This window comes from Geotrypetes seraphini, chromosome 13 (assembly GCF_902459505.1).
Source record: "Geotrypetes seraphini chromosome 13, aGeoSer1.1, whole genome shotgun sequence".
In the NCBI taxonomy this organism is placed as follows: Eukaryota; Metazoa; Chordata; class Amphibia; order Gymnophiona; family Dermophiidae; genus Geotrypetes; species Geotrypetes seraphini.
The window spans coordinates 23,473,752-23,494,173 of NC_047096.1; the positions used below are offsets into that span (position 1 = coordinate 23,473,752).

General features: G+C 45.5%; 1 protein-coding gene across 7 annotated transcripts in view; it reads left to right on the forward strand.

Moving 5' to 3' along the window:
* BCL9L (BCL9 like) overlaps window positions 1–20,422 on the forward strand; it is a 237,925-nt gene that overhangs the window by 62,416 nt on the left and 155,087 nt on the right. For 6 of the 7 annotated variants that reach the window (XM_033918002.1, XM_033917999.1, XM_033918000.1 and 3 more), the window contains exon 2: window positions 3,097–3,185. The exons of the other annotated variant lie outside the window; for it this stretch is intronic. The gene's annotated coding sequence lies outside the window, so the exon portion shown is untranslated. The remainder of the gene's footprint in view (window positions 1–3,096; window positions 3,186–20,422) is intronic. 7 annotated transcript variants of the gene reach the window in all.

The window sequence follows — 20,422 nt, forward strand, 5'->3', positions numbered from 1 at the left end:
GTTCATTAGGCTCTTGCCACTACTATATGGCTGATTGTGATCTCTTCAAAATCTAATCTAGATGACACAGAATAAATTTAAAAAAAAAATAAGTACGTTTCTATTGGACAGTGTCCCAAAAGACAGCCCTCTTCTTCCTGTTGCAGCCTGTCTCTTCCCCAACAGAATTTCGAGAGTGGGAAAGGAGGGGTGAGCCTAGAGCAGACGGAGCAAAGAGGAGCCATTTTGCTTTCTAATCTGCTCCTGTCATTCAGGAAGAGGAGGGGGGAGGGGTGTGTGAGTGGAGCAGACACTGCAGAGCAAAGAACGCTTAGGGGTAGAAGTTCAGAGCTCCTTCCCTAAATCCAACAGGGTACACCTCGTAGCTATTGGAACAGTGGTGAAAACTTGCCCTTGTGGAAACTGTATTCAAATAATATGCAGACTGTAAAGAGAGTGGCGCAGTGGTTAAAGCTATAGCCTCAAACCCACACTGTTCCCTGTGACCCTGGGCAAGTCGCTTAATCCCCCCATTGCCCCAGGTACATTAGATAGATTGTGAGCCCGCTGGGACAGACAGGGTAAAATGCTTGAGTACCTGAATAAATTCATGTAAACCGTTCTGAGCTCCCTGGGGAGAATGGTATAGATAGAAAATTGAATAAATAGGACATAAATAAATAAAAGCAAGGGTAGTGGGGAGGAGACGTGCTTGACACATGAGCAGAAGAGTATTGCGGTATGCACAGCTCTTGTGCGTATGTGCCACGCAAATCTTTCAGCAAAGCACATATCTGTGCCGCTCTTCTGTGCCTTTAAATATAAGCTTTTCTTTTCTTTTTTTTTTTTTGTTTTTACTTGGAAGGCTTATATTTAAGTGCAGAAAATGGGCTCCAATGTGTGGTGTTCACTTTTGGGTTTGCTCGAATTTGCGCACGTTTCTTTCTCCAGTACCGGCGCTTATGTACTTGTACGAGCTCTCTTAAGCTTCCTAAAGAAATCAAAACGGGCAGGTTTTAAATGGAAAATAATAATAAAATAAATCCCCTCTTCAAACCGCCTCCCCCCCCTCCACTCCAGCTCTGAGCTGACGGTAGGTTTCTAGCAGTAGGAGCAGGGTTTGTTTGTGTGCTGTTGTGAGCGTGGGAGGGCATAGCCAATGATCTCATTGTCATCCGTTTGACTACATTTAAATACAATTTGCGGCCATCTCTTGTCTTGCATGTTGTTTCCTGCATTAAAGCCCTCTGAGTATTTTGCGCAGATGAATATGTGTGTTATTCTGGCAGTAGCTGACCTTAATGCTAGCAGTAGGTTTTGAGAATTGGGCCCCCTCAGTTTCTCAGCCGTAGCCCCTTTCTAGACTTGTATGTGTGTGGAGGGGGGGAAGTTGAGGTACGAGAGAAAGCATGATGAGAGGGGTTATTGAGGTACGATAAAGGACTGAATGGGAGGGGTTAGAACAGGAAGACTTGTCTTGTCTGCCCTGCTGTGTCACTTGCAAGTTGCAACTCTCTTCTTGCCTCTGAGGGACTGTTGTCTGTTGCCTGGAGGGAGAGAAGAGGCGGGTGGCATGATTGGAAACAGCCCAAGGCTACTGCTGCTTGACTTCTGTGATTGATATGTAGGGAGGAAAAGAATGAGAACGCTTAGAAAGGAGAGAGGAGAGTATTTCCAGGTGAAGGCTATGTCCTCTCCATTTCCCTGAAGTCAGCAGTGCACACTGGGGCTGTGTGGCAATATTAGTCTCACAAAGGTTCATTTACTTTGCAGCAGATGTGAGATGGCCAGGATTAGATTTATAGAAATAGGGTATGGGATGCATGAAATCTGTGTTTGAGGGAGAGGCTTCTTTGTGAAAGATTATGGTGGGGAAGTTCCGGAACGCAAGAGCTAGGGAGGGGGTTGCAAGGGAGCTTGTGGAAACACGGCAGATAGGTATGAGAGAGCCAGATATAGTGTAAGGATGGGGTGACTGAGAATATATCTGAGAGAGCCAGAGGTGGTAAACGTGAGGATGGGAGGGGTGCAGGAGGTAAGAAAGAGATGGAGGGAAAGTTTTGATTCATTTTCTAAACCTCTTTATTGTATTGATGGGAGGTATATCAAATAAAGTTGACCAATGCAAGAGGATAGCTGTGGTAAACATTTGGGAGTAGGTCTGGGCTTGCAGTCTGCAGTAAGAGCTGTGAGAGGACGGGGAACAGATTTGAGCTAAAAACAGAGGGGCTGATACAGAAAGGCTCGCGATAGAGCCGTGCGCGAATGTCTGAGCATGTGGCTTTTACCACAAGTGTAATATCGCTGAGTACAGTAAGTTAATTATACACAGGTTTTATGCGTGGGAATGTGGGGGAGGAGTATGTCGGGCACATTTGCACGAGGCTTCTTGTGCGCATTTTCACACAAGAGCCAAAAGTGTTACAACAAGTGCCAATGTGTGCTTGTGCGTCTAAATACAAGCCTTACAAAAATTGTTTGCATATGAGAGGCTCATGTTAAGGCATAGCGCAGGCTCTGATGTGCGCTTTTACTCGTAGTTTTGATTTTATTCAGACACATGCACATCTGTTACTTACCATCTGCCTTTCAAACTTGCATGGGCTTCCTTCCACTTGAAAATAAGACAAAAACGGCACTTGGATGTAAAGGACTGATAAGAAATCCTCTCCTCAAAACATTCCATGCAGTCCTAGACCTGGCGAGAAAATTCTTGTGTTATGCATGCATTGAAATGGGTGGCATACTATCTGCATTGCACAGAATGCCTTAATTAACTCATTAAACTATTGGATTTTTTCACCACAAAAAGTAGGCTATGAAGTGATGGCAGAATTACTAATAGAGACCCCAGTTTAGGGGTTGTCCCCATTTGTGAGTTGTGAATACTGAGGACTCTCACGCTACACAATTTTATTATTCATTCTGCTATTGCTTCATTGCCTACTTTTGGTTGTGAAAAGATCCAATAGGTTATCTTTTTGATATTTTTTTATTTTTTGGGCTATTTAGTTTGAAAACTTTAATCAACTCGTTAGCATGCATTTTAATAAAACCTGCTTCTGTGTCTTCTGCATGAGCTAACACTGACACACAATTTCTCTTTATATCACTCAGCATGAACAGCCTTTCGATAACCCTGCGACTAAGCTCATAGATGCGTTCTGTATTGGCCCCAGAAATTGCAGCGAGGAGGAGTGGCAACAGTGAGTTGTGATTATATCTGTGGCAGGCACTCGGGGTGGGGGGGGGGGGGGACAAACTTCAACAGAACAGCTGCCACCCAGCTTTGAGCTCTACTCATAGAGAATAACACGATGACAGAATTTGTCACCATCTCCGTCCCCCCGGATAACTGCGGGAAACCATCCCATGTCATTCTTTAGTGTCTATCTTAGTCTCTCAGACCACCTACACCAGCATTTTTCAATGCAAGGCTTGAGGGTCAGTGGTTGTGCCCATTCATACTCCGATTCTTCCCTCTCTCCTTACATAATGACTGGAGGATGGTTTCCTAAGGTTATCCATGGGGATGGAGACTGTGACAAATTCTGTCACCATGTCGTTCTCTATGTGACTGAAAAGAGAGTGTAGGCTTGCTGTATATGTTAGCTGGTCACATGGTACCAAACTCACCTGCATCCTTTTTTTTTATATTATTATTATTATGTGAATGTCCTTGCAATCCCAATGTGGATTATGTGACTCCATTTGGAGTTGCATCCTACAGTTCAGGAACAACTGTTGTAGGGAGGTTCATATAGAACAGTGGTCTGAAGCTCGCGGCCCGTCAGGTACTATTTTGAGGCCCTCGGTATGTTTTATCATAATCCACAAAAGTAAAATAAAACAGTTTCTTGATCATATGTCTCTTTAGCTATAAATTACAATATTATTATTAAGACTTAGCCAAAAGGAAAGATTTATAAACTATAAAGAGTTTTACCACCTGCAAAATTGTCATTTCTTTAATAAGACATTTAACTATTTTTTCTGAGGCTATCCAAGTACCTACAAATCCAAAATGTGGCCCTGCAAAGGGTTTGAGTTTGAGACCACTCCTTAACTGTATCCATGACATCCTGTTTGTCTTTGGGAAGCAGAGCCAAGATTGTGATGTCATAATGCCTCATTCCACCAATAAGAGCCAACCTCATCAGTGATGTCACAATGGCTTGATTGTCCTCTTCTCCCCTCTGCCCTCCAACCCAGCCAACAGATTAACCGTTCCCCTTAACTCAGTGGTCTCAAACTCGCGGCCTGCCAGGTGCTATTTTGAGGCCCTTGGTATGTTTATCATAATCACAAAAGTAAAATAAAACCGTTTCTTGATCATATGTCTCTTTAGCTATAAATGACAATATTATTATTAAGACAGCCAAAAGGAAAGATTTATAAACTATAAAGAGTTTTACCTCATGAGACATTAACTATTTTTTCTGAGGCCCTCCAGTACCTGCAAATCCAAAATGTGGCCCTGCAAAGGGTTTGAGTTGGAGACCACTGATATAGAGTAACCTGGATGCTTCTTCTCTGGTTTTGACTTTATAATTATGGAGTAACTGGTCTTCCTTAACAGAGATACTTAGTTGGACAGAATCTCCAAGATGTCTGTGACTTAGGGCTCCTTTTACGAAGCTGTGTTAGGGCATTAATGCACGGAATAGCATGCGCTACATCGCCGCGCACGCTAGACACTAATGTCAGCATTGAGCTGGCGTTAGGTTCTAGCCGCGTAGCGTGCGGTAATAGCCTGCGTGCGCTAAAAACGCTAGCGCACCTTAGTAAAAGGAGCCCTTAATGTCTTAGGGAGACTTGCCAAAGCAGGGACTTCAGCCATTCACTGTAACTACGCGTGCTGGAATGGAAACCTGCATTTTTAAGCTGGTATAGTTCATTTCCTAATCTCAGAAAGAGTAGCTTGCCTTCCAAAATACTTTTAAATTCAATTTGTAATTCCCAAGCATAGTAACTGAGAAGTAATATTGCTTTACCTTGAAAATGTCTATCCTCGGAGCAAGTATTGGAGAGCATCCTATATAATAAAACCCTAAGGGTTTCGTGTTCCCTGCCACCGTGGTGTGTGATCCATGGCTGTGTCCCATTTTAGAACCCGGCGGCAGGGAACACTCTGGCCACTCCCCTCCTCCCGCTCTCACTCACCAACCGCTGCTGCTGGAGGAAGCTGCAGGCAAGCTCTCTCCCAGCGGCGCCAGAGCCGCATCATCGCCGCCCAGTACTGCTGCCGACGCCGCTTTTCAAAGGAGCCTGGTGAGAATAGCGGCCGCCTGTAACAAACTTTGCAGGCCGCTCAGCAACTCAGTAGCACGTTTCCTCTGACGTACACAATCGCGTCAGAAGGAACTTGCTACTGAGGTGCATAGCGGCCTGCGAGGTTCACTACAGCTGGCCGCTATCCTCGCCAGGCTGCAAACGAACATGCTGGACAGGGGGAGCAGGTAAGGGGCGCTGATAGGCCAGGGAGCAGGGAAGAGGGACAGGGGGAGCACAGAAGAGGTGCTGATGGACGGGGGAACAGGAAAAAGGGACAGGGGGAGCACGAAAGAGGTGCTGATGGGCCAGGGAGCAGGGAAGAGGGACGGGGAGCACGGAAGAGGTGTTGATGGATAGGGGAACAGGAAAGAGGCTTCAAACGAACATTCTGGACAGGGGGAGCAGATAAGGGGTGCTGAAGGACCGGGGAGCAGGGAAGAGGGACATGGGGAGCACGGAAGAGGTGCTGATGGACCGGGGGGAAGGGAAGAGGGACAGGGGAAGCACAAAAGAGGTGCTTATGGACTGGGGAGCAGGGAAGAGGGACAGGGGGAGCATGGAAGAGGTGCTGATGGACTGGGGAGCAGGGAAGAGGGACAGGGGGAGCACAGAAGAGGTGCTGCTGGACATGGGGGACATAAAAGGGAAAAGGGCTACTGCTGGACAGGGGGAGCTGGCAAGGGGTGGTGGTGGACAGCGGAGGAAAAAGAGACAGAAAGAAAGAAAGACAGACAGAAAGCAGCCAAGGAGAGAGAGAGAGAGAGAGAGAGAGAGAGACACACACACATCTATTCTAGCACCTGTTAATGTAATGGGCTTAAAGACTAGTTCATTATAATTTTGGCTGTGGATCTGGACTTAAGTAAATCAAATCTATTGTAAATAAATCTGACTTATTTGGAGTTGTAGCACAAAAGGCAGTTTGAATTTATCATGCCATCGTAGCTTGCTAATGTGGGAATATGGTCTAGTGATCCCCCTGTTGGATTCTGAAAAGATGGGTCACTATGCAGATGTTTTTTCCCACAATCAGACTTACTTGATGAGTGAGACAAATGGCTGGTCCACTATACCATCTGTCTGATCATTGGTTGTTAACATGTGCGTGTTATAGATTACTATGCCAAAACAGGTTTTACAGGAGCACTTATTTGGAGCCTATCCTATAAAGGAAAATAGGCAAATATGAGTACTTTCCTGTTATTGAAAACTTAGAACATATGTTCTCCTAGGCAGCATAATTGTTGTTGAGTTAAGTGGAACTGAAGTTTCAGCCATCATGCTGTGGCTTTCTTCAGGGTTTGCTGTAAGATCTGCAGTTTGTCTTTATATAGTGGCTTTTCAAAACCGATGGGCAGTTTCATCAGGAAGGCAGGAGATTTTGGTGGGAAAGTCCGTTGGTTACAAATTTGAATTTTAACGGAAAAGCCTGTAGTCATAATTTTAAATTGTGGTGGGAACTGAAGCTAGAAATTTGTTGGAACAGTTTTGCCTCTGGAAGGGGAGGGTAATTTCTGTAGGTCACATTCTGAAAGTTTGGGAGGGTGTTCGAAATGTTTGTCTTCAGCATCAATCCTTTTTCACTTAACTTTTTTTTAAATTGAGCAGTTGTCACATTTTGTTTAAGGTACGTTGTCTCCATTTAAGTTATTTGGGTGTCTTCCTATCTCTATTAGTGAGGATTGTGATACTCCATTACCTGTTTGCTTTTTTTTTGGGGGGGTGGAGCAAGGACTCTGTTTCTAGGAAGGTTTTGTGATGGCATGAACATTTTCCTCCAATTAGCAAGTATTTAAGAGTAGCACGTTTACCCGGTGGATTCAACCACTCCTGCTTTCTCTCTGATTCCTGCTTCCTTTTGGGGGCTATCTTTCTTGACACACACACACCCCTTGTGTGCCTAGGGTTTATTGGCTACCCCTAGGACAGTGGTCTCATGAATTTTAAGTAGCACTGAAGGGGATAGACTTAGTAAATAAGGACAGGTGGTTCACCCTCTCCAAGGTAGGGAGAACGAGAGGGCACTCTTTAAAGTTGAAAGGGGATAGATTCTGTAGAAACGTAAGGAAGTTCTTCTTCACCCAGAGAGTGGTGGAAAACTGGAACCTCTCCTGGAGGCTGTCATAGGGGAAAACACTCTCTAGGGATTCAAGACAAAGTTAGACAAGTTCCTACTGAACAAGGACGTACGCTGGTAGGGCTAGTCTCAGGGTGCTGGTCTTTGACAAAAAGGGACGCCGCATGAGCGGACTGCTGGACATGATGGACCACTGGTCTGACCCAGCAGCGGCATTTCTTATGTTCACTATCCAGTTATATGACGTTAAAAAATCTCGAATAACCTTAGCGACACAATTTAACCAGACAGGAGCTTCTCCTGCCCAGTAACTTCTTTTAAATATCAAGCCTGAAGTTTCTATGCTAGGATTTCTCTCTCATTTCTGTTGTTTGGATGACAAGGTAAATCACCAGTCACCTTAATGATAATTACCAACTATAGTGTCTTCACTAAACGGGATTACAGAGCTTTCTTTTAAAAACGAGAAGCTCCCTTTAAGTATACAGAGAAGTTCCCATGGTCTTGCAGCCAAGTGGGCATTCTCTAGTTTCTTTCCTGTTGGATTTAATAGATATGATTTTTCTCAGCAGTACCGTATTTTCGCGGATATAACGCGCACCCGTGTAAAACGCGCACACGGGTATAGCGCGCAGAAATCACGATGATATGTACAAAAACTTTGGTATACCGCGCTCACGGGTATACCGCGCATGCTGCCCGACGCTCCTTTCGCCCGCCCTGACTTTCTGTGCGCTGTCCCGACTCTCCGTTTACCCCCCCTGACTTCCGTGCACTGTCCCCCCTTGAAGGTCTGTCCCCATCCTGAAAGCCTGATGCCCCCCCCCCCCCGACGTCCGATACATCCCTCCCCCCGAAGGACCGCCGACTCCCCAACAATATCGGGCCAGGAGGGAGCCCAAATCCTCCTGGCCACGGCGACCCCCTAACCCCACCCCGCACTACATTACGGGCAGGAGGGATCCCAGGCCCTCCTGCCCTCGACGCAAACCCCCTCCCCCCAACGACCGCCCCCCCAAGAACCTCCGACCGCCCCCCCAGCCGACCCGCGACCCCCCTGGCGACCCCCACGACCCCCCCACCCCGTACCTTTGGTAGTTGGGCCAGAAGGGAGCCCAAACCCTCCTGGCCACGGTGACCCCCTAACCCCACCCCGCACTACATTACGGGCAGGAGGGATCCCAGGCCCTCCTGCCCTCGACGCAAACCCCCCTCCCCCCCAACGACCGCCCCCCCCAAGAACCTCCGCCCGCCCCCCCAGCCGACCCGCGATCCCCCTGGCGACCCCCACGACCCCCCCCACCCCCCTTCCCCGTACCTTTGATAGTTGGTCGGACAGACGGGAGCCAAACCCGCCTGTCCGGCAGGCAGCCAACGAAGGAATGAGGCCGGATTGGCCCATCCATCCTAAAGCTCCGCCTACTGGTGGGGCCTAAGGCGCGTGGGCCAATCAGAATAGGCCCTGGAGCCTTAGGTCCCACCTGGGGGCGCGGCCTGAGGCACATGGTCGGGTTGGGCCCATGTGCCTCAGGCCGCGCCCCCAGGTGGGACCTAAGGCTCCAGGGCCTATTCTGATTGGCCCACGCGCCTTAGGCCCCACCAGTAGGCGGAGCTTTAGGACGGATGGGCCAATCCGGCCTCATTCCTTCGTTGGCTGCCTGCCGGACAGGCGGGTTTGGCTCCCGTCTGTCCGGCCAACTACCAAAGGTACGGGGAAGGGGGGTGGGGGGTCGTGGGGGTCGCCAGGAGGATCGCGGGTCGGCTGGGGGGCGGTCGGAGGTTCTTGGGGGGGCGGTCGTTGGGGGGGAGGGGGGTTTGCGTCGAGGGCAGGAGGGCCTGGGATCCCTCCTGCCCGTAATGTAGTGCGGGGTGGGGTTAGGGGGTCGCCGTGGCCAGGAGGGTTTGGGCTCCCTTCTGGCCCGATATTGTCGGGAAGTCGGCGGTCCTTCGGGGTGGGGGTGCGAGTGGTCCTGCCGGGGGGGGGGGGGATGTATCGGACGTCGGGGAGTCGGCCGGGCAAGAGGGCTTGGGCTCCCTCTTGCTCCGATCGTGGATGCGGGTGCGGGTGGGAGCGCGTGCGAGCGGTCGTTCGGGGTGGGGGTGCGAGCGGTCCTGCTGGGGGGGTGAATCGGGCGTCGGGCGGGGTGGGAACTATGTTTTAAAACTTTTGTATACCGCGCTCAGGCATATAACGCGCGAGGGGTATGCGCGGTACGTAAAAACACGTATAACGCGCGCGTTATATCCGCGAAAATACGGTAATTTCATTCTGCATTCCCTCTCCTCCTCCAGAGCTTCACTTGGCTATTTTTCTTGGGGCTTAATTTACTAAGCTGCGCTAAAATGTGGTCGTAGCACACCCTTATGTAAATCTTTATGCGCTAAGGCTGTTTTTAGCTAAAGAGCAGGAGTTGGGGGGAGACCAATTAAATTTCAACCAACTACAGAGGTGAGTGAATTTGAGACAAAATAAAAATCAATGATGGCAAATTTTTCTAAAACCAATAAAATGCATAAAACGATTGCTCAATTCTATTACATACAAAAAGGAGTTTGCAATACACATGAAAATATTGTCAAACTCAACATACTGTCGATCTGTAGTTTGTTGCAATACAATTGGTCTCCCTCTATTCCTGTTCTATAGATTTGTATATATTTGAAGGGGTTTTTTCTTCTTTCCTTGTTTTTGTTTTCTGATGAGTTAACATTGACGTTAACGCATGAGTACTTACCAACACCTATTTTGAAAGTGGTAAAGGTTCATGCACTAATCAGCATGTGGTAATGCAGATGCGCTAACTGATTGGCACAGAAATGCCTGTTCTCTGCCTCAAGACATGCCTTCCTCTGTATAAAAATAAAAATTATTTTTTAGTTTGCAGTTTCTGCACGTAGATTGCAGAATTTCTGCAGGATGCCTCAGCGTGTCCTGTGGTAAACCTTTTTAAGCTGCAGTATGCCCATACTAGTGGTTTCCACAGCTTAGTAAAAAGAGCCCTTAGATATAAGCGTGCCAAAATGCTTTTCACCTTCTCCTCTCATGCTATACTTGGGGGCCACTGGCGCAGCAAGGGTGGGATGTGCCCAGGGCCCGATAACACCCCCCACCACCACCGGGGCCTGGTGACACTCCCCCCACCACCACCATCATCTACAAGGTACAAATTAAAGGCATACTAGTGACTCGAACAAGAGGTCATGGACTAAAACTAAGGGGCGGCAGACTCAGGACTAATGTCAGGAAGTTCTGCTTCACACAGGAGGAGGTTGTGGCAGAGACCACCATTCTGGGATTCATGGGCAAATTGGATGCACACCTTCTTGCAAATCACATTGAGGGATACGGGTGAACAAGGTGTCCATTAGGGATCACCTAGCTTGGCCTCCGCGTGTGCGGATCACCGGACAAGATGGACCTGGGGTCTGATCCGGTGAAGGCATTTCTTATGTTCTTTGGCCTTTAGCTTTTAATTTACTTCCTCCTGTTCACTTATTCCACCGTAAGTGTAGTAGGTTAGAATGGGGTATGGACCTGAATCTCCATCTTTATGGGTAAGTACACTACCCACTAGGCTACTATAGGATCCTGCTTACTACTCTACTAAGACTGGCCATAACATGAGAAACTATTGTACAGGCAGGTATGTACTGTTTCATTCCTATCTTTGGGAGGTGGGAGGGGGGTCAGTGACCACTGGGGGAGTGTGGGCTTCATCCCTCCAGTGGTATTCTGGTCAGTTTGGGCACCTTTTTTGATACTTTTTCATTGTTGAAACAAGTCTAGCCCCAAATGTCTAAATTGTGCCCTGGACGTGTTTTAAAATGTTCGATTATTGCAGAAAAATGTCTAAATCATAAGCCTACACTACCAACCCCACCTCTAACATATCCCCTTGAGATTTAGATCCACTGCCGATAACCACCATAGAAATCCTTCTAGACCATGGGTTTCGAAAATAGCAAATTGGAAGGGTTTGGTGAGGGAAAAAAAATATCTATCTGCTTCTTTTTGTCACATTTTGGACTTTTTTTTTGTTTTTTAAATGAGCCCCACAACTCCTTCAGTATAGAAATCTACAGCGTGCCCAGTGAGCAAAGCTTAATCTGAGCACAGGGCTCTAAGTGCCTGATGATGGTACAGAGAGGGTAAAGGGGTTGAAGACGAATGTTCATTCACACTGATTCCCTGTGATGCACAGGCATTATCAGCCCCACTCAAAACACTCTGAGGAAAGAATCCAATCCAGTTATATTTTCAACTCTAGCTTTCAGCGAGGATTTGTGTAGGTGCGTAATAGAGACAGTTGCTCATCAAGTCAGGAGCACTGAGCATGGAAAATCAAGGAGGTCAGCCCTCTCGGGATGTCAGCAAACTCCTTAATTACTGCCTCATCCGATGTGCAGTTCATCTTGGCATTAATACTTATTGTGCCGAGTCCTCGTCGTATGCCATTCTTTTGACTGTATCAGTACTCAACTCTGATACCCTAAAGCAGGGGTGTCAAACTCAATCACATTAAGGGGCTGAAATACAAAACACAGGGTAAGTCGAGGGCCAGACCCCGCCCAATCTCCGTCCCAGACCTCGCCCCCATAATAATGCTAATTATAACACCATTTTTTCCATTTTTCATATATACACACAATATAATCTTATTAACACATAATGGTAATGGTTAACCACAAAATTAAACTACAAAAAACACACTGCATTCTTCTCAACATTCATTCCTACCAGAACACAGATAATCCCTATGCAAATACGGGACCAAAAACTAAAAGTACTAATATATTTTTTAAAAAACACCCTAAGATTCAAGATTCTGCATGCAGTACAACCCCCAGAGAAAAAGAAACAAATGTATTTCTTCCTGAGCAGTGCAAAAGATAGACAGCAGATTAAAATGCTCAAAATTGACACAATTCAAACACTAACTTGAAAATAAAATCATTTCCTACCTTTGTTGTCTCCCTCCTTCCATGCTGTGCCTCCCTCCGGCGGGTGTCTAACCTTTTGGCTGACTCCAACCTGGCTGTTTTATGCGGCCGCGGCCCAATGCCCCCTTGTGGCCGACTCCCTCCTCCTCACAGCCATAGTGTGCATGGAGCCACGTGCAGCGGCTCCTCGTGCGTCCTGCACCTGAACCAGAAGCCTTCTCTCTGACGTCGCAACGTCAGAGGGGATGCTTCTGGATGAGGTGTGGGATGCGCGAGGAGCCACTACACGAGGCTCCGTGCACATTATGGCTGTGAGGAGGAGGGAGCTGGCCATAAGGTAAAACTGGGGGCATTGGACCGCGGGCCGCATAAACCGACCAGGCGGGCTGGATTTGCCCCGCGGGCCTTGAGTTTGACACCTATGCCCTAAAGAGTTTATCCTCAGTACTAAGAAGCAGATGACTTATGGAATGGCACAGCCTTGAGAGCCCTCTCTGGTTTTATTTTGAGCACTTGTGGGATCCCCCTTACAGAGGAAGTGGTTCTGAGGAGGAATATTATCCCAAACAAACCACTGTTACTCTCTTGATAAAACTGTCCACTTGCAGCAGTATTCTTGACCGATGCCCTAACCATTTACTTGCAGAAGCCCCTGACCACACCAGAGAATGGCTGACAAAACTCTTAAACAATCATGTAATTGTGTGTTATTTTGTTACCCACCTAGAATTGCAGGATAGGTGGGCTATAAATTTTTTAAAAAATAAATAATCTTCTTCACTGTGGCCAACTTCCATCCCAAATGAGGCAAATTGCTCTCACCAATCCCCAAAGCCAAGAACATAGAGACCTCTCTAACCCCTCAAATTATAGACCCATAGCTGGAATCCCAATACTAACCAAACTTCTTGAAATGCACATTAGCAAACAACTTTCCACCTACATTGAAGAACTCTTTTGCCTCGAGCTCACTCAGTTTGGATTCTTCTCAAATCACAGCATAGAGGTCTTGTTGAGGTTAACCACCAAACTCAAGCAATACTTGAGCGTCAGCTGCCAGGCGATCTTCATTCAATTTGATTTATCCGCTGCCTTCAACTTGGTGACGACCGCCAACTATTACTAGCCAAACTCAATGAAATAGGCATTGTAGGAGCCTTCCTGAACTGATTCAAAGACTTCCTACAAAAAAAATACAATATCTTGTCTACAAAGATGAAGTGTTTTTTCACAAAACTGGCAAGCATTCTGTGGCGTACCACAAGGATAACCGTTATCACCGATCCTCTATAACCTTTTCTCGAGCTCACTAGGCCATATCAAATTCAACAACAATGAATGCATATTTTCATATGCAGATGACATTCTTCTACTCATCCCAGTTAATTGTGACTCAATGAAGATATCAAATGGAATAGACAAAATACAAATCTGGGCTGCATTTAACAAACTCAGAACTTTGATTTTGTCCAAGTTTTAGTTTATGGTTTCATAACCCCATACACATGGTTCCTCTCACTGTAACTTTAACCTCCAGGATCCACACTGAATATCAACAAAATGTCCAAAGTTCTCAGAGTCATACTCAACTCCTCACTATTGTACAAATCTCAAGTATCCAACCTAAGAAAGAAAACCTTCTACAATATGAGAAATCTAAGACTTATCAGACCTTTTTTTTCCCAAGAGTCCACTTCACTTTACTAATGCTAATGCTTATACTGTCCCAGTTGTATTATTGAAACTCCCTATATAAAGGTCTTAACTTTGCTCTCCTGAAAGAACTACAGATGATTTATAACACTAATATTCAAACTAAAAAAATTTGACTCTGTCTCACCTTATTATAAGAACTTACACTGACTACCTATCAAAACTTGTATCACTTTAAAGCTATCATGCATAATGTTCCTAATCTTATACGAAAAACCCCACTGAACTGCTCATAAACATATTCGTCAGTTCCTGGTTTATATCAACCAGAAAACTGAAATCGCTTCAACTGCTCCTCCCATCTCTCAAAGGGGTTAAATATGCATATTTGACTTGCTCGCCACTTATTTTGGCACCAAGACCTGGAACAACCTCCCAACTGACATCAGGATGGAAACATTCTATAACAGATTCCCCCCCCAAATTAAAAACTCTCTTCTTTGAAAGCATATACACCGTAGACAACTAGCTCAAAATACCAAATGTCACTAAATCCTATACTCGAGTGCTATACCAGTACATTCGTAGAACCACCCATTCTCTCTTCCTTATTACTCCATTGAAACTGCTATAATGTAGCATGTACATTCTGTAATTCCTTATATTGTAAGTCGCCTTGAACTTGTTTAGGCATAGTGCGACTCGGAAATACTAGATTAGGTTAGAATATTCACCTCACTTTTCTTTGGACTACTCTGTTCCATGAGTCAAGAACAGGTCTCATTTGGAAGACCCTTCCTTTTCAGATAAATGGCCACTTGTGCATAGTCCCAGCAGCCTTGACAGACATAAACAGCTGCTTTTTCTGTCTGGTAGACAAAAAGATATGGTCTCCCATAATGACAAGTTTAAGAGTCTATTCTACAGGGTCATTTCAAGAGTTCATTTCCAAACTCCCTAGGGCCTATTATATTATTTTACGGTTGTCTTCCTATTAATAAAAAAGGAGGGAGAGTTCTAACTCATTAAAAATAGTTGCTGTCCATTTGGTGGGTTATGGTTATTTTTCTTTTGTTTGAAGACAACCCTTAGCTGAGAAATCCTATCAGAATGATTGGTGAATCGCCTAGTCTTTAGAGACGGCAACATGGTTACTATAACAGGTGATTGAAGATACGGGATTCACCAGACACACATAGCTTCCCTTCCTTCTGTACTGGAGTCGAGCTCATGAGCACGATACTACTACTAATCACATATATACTGCTGAAAGTTGTATGCAGCGCTGTACATTTTGACATTTATAGACAGTCCCTGCTCAGAAGAGCCTACAATCTAACTTGGACAGACAGATATGACATATAGGGTTGGGGATGCAGAGCCCGAGGTGAGAGGAGTTAGTCAAAAGCACTCTCAAAGAGGTGATCTTTTAACTGGGCCTTGAACACTGCATGAGATGGAGCCCGCCGTAGGGATTGGGGCAAGAACTTTGGGTATCCTGCACATCCATGAGGATGCAACAACTTCTATGCATGTCAAGACGAAATGCCGTGTCTCCCAAGAGTAGGGAGGGATGTTACCAAAATATATGCAGCAAGCTTGTGCTTTCCTTAACAACCAGTTAGGCTATGGAATAGGTCATGGAGCTAGAAGTCAGGTACTTGAAATCTTCATAACTAGCTCTTTTTACTGCTACTTCCCCCAACTGGAAATGTTGCAGGACTATGGCCCATACCTCCCTCCCTCCCTCCCTTCCTGGCAGTCACCACCATTGGGTCTGTATTTCCCTTGTATCATTGTTGGCAGCAATGAAATGATATTTAGTTTTTCTCCCTTTATTCAGCTGTGAATTGTAGTATTCAGTATGTCACACATTTGAACATGTCTGTCAGGTGTGTCGCAACAGAAGAAAGGTTGAGAGTCACTGGCTTAAGAGGGTTCATTTGTAAAAAACAAACAAACATCCAAACCTCTAGAAATGTTTTCCCTGATGGGTCCTGACAGTGAAATTATCTATCAGTGTGACTGGTGACATCCCTGTCTTCAGGGAATATCTGTTATAGGTAAGCAACTTTGTTCTCCTAGGGAATCAATGACTTGTTACTTGGTGTGATGGAGTTGACTCCCGGTTACCTCATCAGCCTTTTAGATCACCTGTGGACTCAAGCCTGCACTGTTTTGTCTATCATTATCTTAATTTGCTCCAATTTTTCTTCCTTTTGGAAAATGGTCTTGAGTGGCTGCTTCCAGTTTTCCAGGCTCTGTCACACTAGAACTCTGAGCCAACTTGGTTATCTTTTTTTTGGGGCCACCAAATGCCATCTCTTATAGAAATATGGAGCTCGGCTACATCACTTTTCAAAAGGACTTATTTTCTCTAATTTTAAAAAAATTAATAATAACTTTGTCAGTCACTGCCTTTGTTCCTGGGATTGCAGATCTGGTTCTCTCCACCAGTTTCTCCTGTATATTCTCATCATACTTGAGTTACCTAGAGTTTTGTTTTTGGAATACTTCTGTGTGCCAACATGCTACCATCTTGGCCTGTATTTGGTTTGGAACTCTGTGCCTGCTTGATTTGTATTTTTAATTCCTTATCAGTTTATGGGATGTTAGAAATAGACATCCTTCCATGGCGTTCTTCTCACTGTTCCAGACCAATGGGATAGTTATGTCCATTGATCAGCAAGTGAAGATAAAACACACATGAAGAGCTGAGAGATATAGGACCTAGCTGAACCCCAGCTCCTCAGTATTTTCTATCTCCAAGCAGGTGGAAGGACATAGCTTCAGTTCTCTGCTCTGAATAGGCTGCTCTTGGTTTGGTTGGTGAACTGGCACCTTGTTGAGCTTTTGGGATTAGGCTTGTGGAGTGCATGTTTGGTGGTGCCAACCTCTGCCTCCTGTCCCACTCCCACTGCCTGGTAGTCCCTACCTTCCTTCTTGAAACTTTTCCGCTGCTTCTTGGAAAACACCCAAAACAAAACAGACAAGGAAAAATGGAGTTAGAGCTGATCTGTGCAGGTTGGCAGAGCTTGCAGGTAATAAACCTGTCGGAGGAGTTAATGGTGGACCCCACTGCAGTGTAGACTGCATGGGTGTTCAGGCCTACCAGCCGGCAGTGGGAGGGATTCCCTAGTCTGGTGATCAAAGGGCCTGTTATTGCTTTGCAACTAGTGGCTGCCTTTAAGGATTCCCTGGCCGGTGGTCAGGAACTTCCCCTGAGTGGTCGATGGAGGGCTTCCTCTTTCATCGAAGCCAAAGCAGTTGTGGCTTAGCAGCTTTGGGATTCTCTTTCCAGTAGTTAGAGGGATTCCCCGAGGCGATAGAAGAAGGAGATCCGAGCTGGAGTCGATGTAGCTCTGCAGCCCGATCATGGGATTCCCTTTCCAACTCTAGAAGGGAGTCCCAGACTGCTGACAGTAGTTTTCTCACCAACCGGCACCTTGCAGCCTAGTCATATTAGCTCCAGCGGAGTCAGTGAAGTGTTTCTCTCGATGCAGGGGATGTCGGGAAGCCTCAAGTTGGTGTCCCTGTAAGATAGGGAAGGCACGAGCAGAGCAGGTGTCCTGTAAGATAGGGAAGGCACGAGCAGAGCAAGGGAAGGCACGAGCAGAGCAAGAGAAGGCGGGTGAGTCCATGGTTCTGGACCACATGCAACAGCAGCCAGCATCATGGCCCTCAGGTTCAGGAGAAGGGATTGCTGGAAATTCAGCCATTTTGGGCCCATGTGGTGGTAAATTGTATACAGAAAAATAATTAATTGCATTTATCAGTGCTTTGATACTTTGCCTGATATGGGGTTATGGCATTATAGCTGAGTTGGCATACTTTACAGAATTATTACAGTACTATTTCATTAGAAAATAGTTTTTTTTAAAAAAAGTAAAGCCTTGGAAAAGAGAAGCAAGCAAAAATAGGCATTTTTCCAGCTGTGCCACTTCTTTCTATCATGCAATCGTCCATTGTAAGTACGCACCTTACATAGGCTCCAACTTAATAGGCGCCTAGATTAGACACTTAGGAGCCTATGTAAGGTGCGTACTTATGAGTAGGTGCTTTGGAGCCTATTTATTGCAAGCTGGGGAGAGATTGTGTTTTCCCAGAGTCAATACAGCCTATAATTAATGTGACCATACGTAAGGTGACCATACGTCCTGTTTTGAAAGAAAGGGGGGACAGGGAGAAAGAAAGGGGAGCGGAGAGAGAGAAAGAAAGGGGGACGGAAAGAAAGAAAGAAAGAAAGGGGGATTGGAGAGAGAAAAAGTTCAACTTATGGAGGGACAGAGGGAGATGGGGAATGGAATGAGGTCTGGGGGAAAGGAAGCATGCAGGAGGCAGAAAGAAAGATTGGATGCACAGTCAGAAGGAATTGCAACCAGAGACTCATGAAATCACCAGACAACAAAGGTAGGAAAAATGATTTTATTTTCAATTTAGTGATCAAAATGTGTCAGTTTTGAGAATTTATATCTGCTGTCTATATTTTGCACTATATTTGTCTATTTTTCTATAGTTACTAAGATGACATTGCATATTTTAAAGTCATCCGCTTTGACATCTTTGAAAAAAAACCGACTCGTAAATGATTAACATTTTCTCTGCGTACAGTGTGCTTTGTGTTGGGTTTTGGTTTTTTTTTTAATTTATGGTTACCAGTTTGAATTAATAAGATATTGTGTGTGTATGAAAAATGAATGGAAGAAATTGGGGGAGAGGTTGGGGGCGGGACTGAAAATTAATAGATGTCCTGTTTTGAAGAATAAAATAAATGGTCACGCTACTCATAAAATAGTAGGTAATGGCAGAGAAAGACCTCCATGGCCCAACCAGTCCGCCATCAAGCTAAACGCTCCCCATTACTGTAGCCTCATGGATCTCACACTTAGTACCATCAGATTGTGCTCTCTTATTTTTTACTGCAGCTAAATTCTTCCCCGTACTTGTGGGTCCTTCCATTGTTGCCATTAGGTCGTTTCAAGACATGATCAAGCAAGGTGGCTGCCCTGGGTGCTCAATAGAGAGTGCTACATTGTCCTTTAAGTCAGTCTGTGAACATGCAAGCCCAAAAGTAAAGGGAGTGCCTAAAAGCAGTCTTTGGATCCTGACATTCATTTCTGCCAAGCTGAGTGCTTACCTGTATGACAGTTTTACAGGGGCCAGCCTTTTCTAGGAATGAAGTGATTTTGGCTGCAAACTGTGTCGTCCTGCCTCTTTTATCTTCTGTACCTGACTCCTTTACTGTTTGCATGTGTTTTCTGCTTTACCACTGTTGGGATGCTGTCTCCAGAAGGCTTTACTCTGTGCATACCATGATGGCAATAAACAGTCTAAACCTCACTTTTAAGCCAGGATATGTTGGGTACAATTTTCAATTTCTCAAATCTAATTTTCTTTCTGTGTGTCTGCGTATATTGCTTTCTGTCTCAGAGTGGCATTTAGCAGCTTGCTCCAGTTGGCTTCCTTCCCAGAATGCTTTGGAAAGGGCTGACTTCTGACCCCCCCCCCCCAGTACAAACTGAGCTCAGCATGTGGGAGGGTGAAATTACTGCCAGACCTTCAGACTCCAGGGCTTACAAGCAGCTTGCAGAAAGCTGCCATTTTTTTCTCCTCACCAGTCACTAAATCTTCTGCTTCCTTCCACGGATTTCAGTTAAAAAATAATTTACATTTTTTCCCTTTTAATTCTCCCTATTATCCTACTTGAACTACTGCCCTGCATCTCCCTTCCACTCTTGCTCTTTAAAAAAACATTTTTATTGATAAAAGGAAAAAAATTATTAAAGGGGAGAGTTAAAATGATTCTTTTTAACCTCCACCCCCACCCCATAGCAAAAAGATCACTGTTTTAGTGCAGTGGAATACAAGGCTGCCCTTCCTGACCTTCCTCCCCCCACTCCCATTTCTTATAAGCCTAGGAACCCCAGTAAACAAACATCTGGGTGGACCTAGATAGGGGAAGTAAGCCTTGCTTGGAGAACAGTTGCCTTTTTTTTCTTCTGGATGTTGGCGGAATCTGATGCTGACAAAAACATGAAATAATTGGTAGATATGGACTACTTGAAGTCTTACAACAACCCTGAAGCATTTGCCCTAGGGCAGAGTGCCATAATGCAGACCCTTGTTATGATAAATGTTCTGGTGTGTTATTGATGCATGACTATCAGTAAGCTGAAAGCACCAGAAAAAGTGGTTTTCGAAGCTGTACAATCCCTGATTTTGAGCACAGATGTTTAGGCATACTGGGACTCGGGGCAGAAATTCGGGAGGGTCCCAAATCCCACAGACAGGCAGGCAGCCCTGGTTGCTTACCCCCCCCCCCCCCAGCAATTATCAGGAAAGAGAGAATGTGTGAGAGCTACTGCCACAGCAAAACATGGAACCTGCCTCTAACCAACAGCAAACTGACAAAAAATATAGTTTGCTGCTTTGAAAGTCAGACTCTCTTTTCTGAAGTTCATAAATTGTGCTTTTCCTCCTCTACCCCTCGCTGAGTGT